A 4,729-nucleotide genomic window follows, 5' to 3' on the forward strand; every position below is an offset into this window, starting at 1 on the left:
TATATGTAACCCACTTCTAGCCCAAATAACCTTGAATTTGGTTTCATGTCGTTTTTTGGCAAAATAACTTGTTAGATGTATGATATTCCATCATGTAAGCAAAGTAACAGTGTTTACAAGGTGTTTGGTTTCATTTCTTTGACATTTTCAATATGTAGTGTGTAACCACGATTTAGCTCTGTATTCAGAGCGGCTATCTGTAGCCCACTTACAGTCAAACCTGATTCACTGTAGTTTTTGGCCAGACAGCGCATGAGATGGTTGATATCCCATCATGTTCGCAGTGTCAATAATATCTACAAAGATATGTGTCATTTCATGACATGGTTTATATGTAGCCACGATTTCGCTCTAAATTGGACGGGCTACGTGTAGTCTGCTTTTAATCCACCTGGTGAAATCGAGGCAATCTGTGGTCTAATTTTAACGGCTTGGCTATACTGATCACCTTACTATTTACATGTCACTTCAAGAATACGGTAATAACATGGTAAATCTCCATAATGCAATGGTAAAAAAAATATATATATATTATAGTGTTTTTAAATTATATCACGATTGTTTATGGTTGTGATAGACCCCCAAAAACTTTTAGTAGACTCATTTATGATGATTAACAATAAGAATTGTAATTGTCTTTGTGTGTATTTTTTTTATTAAATTCTAAATTAAGTAGTAATAATTATATTTTTTATAAATGTTATAATGAATTATAAACAAAATAGTCAGTTGTTTACATATACAGTAGTTACTGTTATTGATACCCTGAGTCATCAAGTATCGGAGTAAGCTGCTCTGATATTTACGTGGGTCCTACCTCTTGCCTGATCATAACCTTTCTTTTTAATGTTTTGTTTCTCCAATATTTTCCTCTTTTTTTTATCTTCCAGGTCTCTCTATCTATAGTTGATCTGCTAATATTTGTCTGTTTTGTGAAAAATATAAAAAAATACACATTCTTCGGAAAAATTATTCGCAATCATTACCCAGATAGCAAGAATGTTTGGGCCAAATGTGGCTGATAGCTGTCACATTTGGCCTAGGTATGGCATGGCTGAGCACATATGGGTCAAACTTTAACTGTATATGTTTTGCCATGGATTTAGAATTGGAGGGAATGTTCTTTTGGATGACAATTTTTTTGAGGTATATGTTCCAGATGATAGCACACAACTGAGAGTCATATGTGGCTTGGCTATGGCACACCATGGAATATGTGAACATTTGGCTTTTATTTGGAAAAACACATATAACCTGCTGGCAGATAGTGGCGGTCCACATCTCAGCCCATTCAACAATGCTATTGGTTGCTTTGTGCCTTCCCTTATTCCTATTGGTGGATTATTGAAATTTTAAAAATATATCCGTTATTTCCCGCTCTGCTTCCTCTTTTAATCGCCGTTAAAAAAGAAGATGATGATGAAAAAGCTCCCTATTTACAACAACAGCCTTTTTGCCCAGACACATTCTTATGTAGGTAAGTGCAGTTTTGGTGTTTTAAATGTTTTCTAGGGGTGTAATGGTACACTTATTCGTACCGAAAATTGTACCGAACAAATTTTAACCACTGCACGTGCAGAACTTAATCCGTTTCAGTTCATAGCCGTGAATAAATATTCACTATATATTATTACTATACATTACATTCTGTAATCGTATGGTTTGTGTTTTGTTCTTTTCGATAAGAAACAAAGTCTCATCTTTAAAATTATGTATATTTTATCAGAAAATTTAATCCATAAATGCCGGAAGCGCGGAGAGCGACCCAGTCAGCAAACTTCCTTTGGTGCGAATCTGGATCATATCAACAGCTAAAGTGTGACCCAGATTAGTTTGTGTTTGCCGGCCCAAAACTGGTCCAGTGGAGTGGAGTATATTTGTCTCACTGGAGTGAGACAAATATAATCTCTTTTCTACGACCGGTTATAACGCGAAATAAGCACGCTCATGTCATGTAATCTCAGCATTAAAACAGCATTAACTTTACCGCGGGCAAGTCATTCAGTGTCCACAGCTTGTTGCTAGAAAATTGCAATGTGCAAATGTGCGGTTTATGTTTGCATAAATTTTTTTATTTTATTTTTTTAGTGTTGGTTATTGTATCTAAAAATAAATAGAAATGTAATAGATTGGGCTCTGTTGATAAATGCAGCCTTTAATATTTTAATAATGTGCTCTAATAGGGCTCCCTATTTTATAGCATTAGCCAAGATAGATTTTTTATCCTTAAGAAAATTTTAATTATAATTGAGTTTATTTAAAGGCAGAGCCATATATTGTCCATTAAACCACTGTTTATTAAAAAAAAAAACATTGTATGTTTTCTCCCCCTGCTGTAAAATGCATGAAACTGTTACTTCAAAACTGAGGTACAATTAGACTAATGTTTTCATTAATATTATGTATATAATTAATAACAGTTTATTTTTAGACATAATACTTAAAGTAGCTAAATTTTTCCTAATTTAAAAAGGCACTCATGTCTTGGGTGGTAGAAAAGAATGTGTGCAGTGCTGATTTACACTCATTTATGTGCTTGTCTTGAAATAATATCTGTGTGATACTAATTATGATACACTAATGTTCTTTTTTCTCTTCTATTTCCTGACAGACTGTGAGTGAGAAAGACTGGCGAGACTTACTAAAAGTATAAATTTTTGCATTTATTCACTCATCTGACATTTGCAAAATAGCACACTTCTTTTATGTTCTGTATTGTAATTCTGTTATTAAAATTATACAATAAACATTGAGTGAGAGAGACGCGCGAGACTTACTAAAAGTATAAATTTTTGCATTTATTCACTCATCTGACATTTGCAAAATAGCACACTTCTTTTATGTTCTGTATTGTAATTCTGTTATTAAAATTATACAATAAACATTTTAAAAATGAGTGTGAATCCATTTTTGTGTGTAAGATTGACTGTGTAATGGGTATTTTAAATTAAAAAATATATATAGGTGTGGTGTAAAAATTGTTAAATAATGGCATTTGGTTTATCAGCCACATGTGGGCCACATAAGGGCCATCAGCCCTTTACAGAACTCAGCCATATAAGAATACCATATAAGGTCCATATATCAGCCACATCTATTTTTATTATTTGGCTCACTCTGGGTTGGGTTATGGCACTGTTTAGGTTCAGTTCTCGCTAAAAAGATGTGGACCAGTTTTGGGCCGGTGAACACAAACTAATCTGGGCCACACTTTAGCTGCTGATATGGGCCAGATCCTTGCCAAAGGAAATTTGCTGACTGGGTATTATCTAAAATAAATTTTGTTGATGAATGAAGAATCAAGAATAATGACCAACCTGTTAGTTCTTCAGTATCTTCAGTGTGTCTGATTCTGCAGGGTTCTGGATCTCTCATCTTCTCTCTGTCCTCTTTAATAAACTCAGTCTTTGCAGATTTCAGCTCTTCCTGATGATTAGATGCTCGTCTTCACTTGCACAGAGATTTGACGATACAAGTATCGATACAGCTGGCCCTGACGTGTGCAGCGTTGTGGGAGGAGATTCACTGAACATGAATTTCTGTGTGGAAGAAGCAGATTTGCACAAATCAATACATCAGTTAACTTAGAATTTGGAGGACATCTGCTTCACTTACATAAATTATTAAATGTGTAGATTGTTTAAAAATAACTATCTTTGAAGAGACCAGAGCCTTACAAAAAAGTTTCGACTCTTTGTAAATCATAATATTGCTATACTAAAATTAACAGCATTGACACAAAAAGCACATAATTTTAAAATGCTCATCCAATAACACTGCACTCACATTAGTGCTGTGTTCAAAATATCGATACGACGATGTATCGTCACAGAGATTTGACGATACAAGTATCGATACAGCTGGCCCTGACGTGTGCAGCAGTGGACCGTGCTTAATTTGTTTACAATTTTACAACTTTTTAAAATTGAGTAGAAAAGTGCGAGGTTTCTAAAAAAGAATGAATAGAGCATATATAAGCTACAACAAGGTTTAATCTGGCCGCAGAGGAACACAACTGGGTTGCCTGATATAAAGAGACATAATCCCCAAAATAGAGCTTTACACTTGTGCAATATGGAAATATCTGCCAAGTGTGCTACTTATCTTTGTCAACCTGGCAACTATGTGCACACGCACTCTCTCTCCACTGTGGATAAACATGCTTGCTTTCTGAAAACACCGGTTAGCTTGCAGTTTAGCGATCTCCACTTCAATATTCTATTCTCATTTACGACACAAAGAGAGAGAGAGAGGCTGTGTATGTATGAATTACCACCGTTATGCCGCGTTTTTCTATTAACAGTAAAGCTGTGGCTTTAAGCCACATTTAAGCGATTAAGCTATTTAGTTGATAAAACTGCGGGGCAGCGCTAAAAAGTTTGTGGCCGCAGCGTGATCTGTGTGTGTGACTGAACTTGACATCTAACTGCTTCTGTTTCACACAAATGCTGGCACAGACGGGCATGTTCGGCTAGAGTCGCTTTGAACTCGTGCATCTTCGGAAGCGGAGCTGCGCAGAAAGTTACAAAAAATAGGCTTGTTTGAGATGAGCAAATTCTGCGCAGAATCGATCACTGGTGATCACCACGAGATGCATGCCGGTTAGAAAAGTGTCCAAGTTAAATTAAGGAAATTTATTTCTAAATTTGGAAAGCAATTTGAAAAAAAAAAATGCTTTTACTTGTTTTATTTTGTTCAATGTTTGAGGAGGCATCTATTAGAGAAAAAA

General features: G+C 35.2%; 2 protein-coding genes across 2 annotated transcripts in view; one reads left to right on the forward strand and one right to left on the reverse strand.

Moving 5' to 3' along the window:
• The window catches only part of LOC107569236 (zinc finger protein 239-like), an 8,451-nt gene extending 5,127 nt beyond the window's left edge, over window positions 1–3,324 (reverse strand). The window contains exon 1 of the mRNA XM_016255269.1: window positions 3,318–3,324. The gene's annotated coding sequence lies outside the window, so the exon portion shown is untranslated. The remainder of the gene's footprint in view (window positions 1–3,317) is intronic.
• The window catches only part of LOC107569233 (zinc finger protein 850-like), a 44,005-nt gene that overhangs the window by 19,494 nt on the left and 19,782 nt on the right, over window positions 1–4,729 (forward strand). The gene's annotated exons all lie outside the window — the stretch shown is intronic.

The sequence above is a fragment of the Sinocyclocheilus grahami genome, unplaced genomic scaffold, assembly GCF_001515645.1.
Source record: "Sinocyclocheilus grahami isolate Dianchi unplaced genomic scaffold, SAMN03320097.WGS_v1.1 scaffold1325.1, whole genome shotgun sequence".
Taxonomy (NCBI): domain Eukaryota; kingdom Metazoa; phylum Chordata; class Actinopteri; order Cypriniformes; family Cyprinidae; genus Sinocyclocheilus; species Sinocyclocheilus grahami.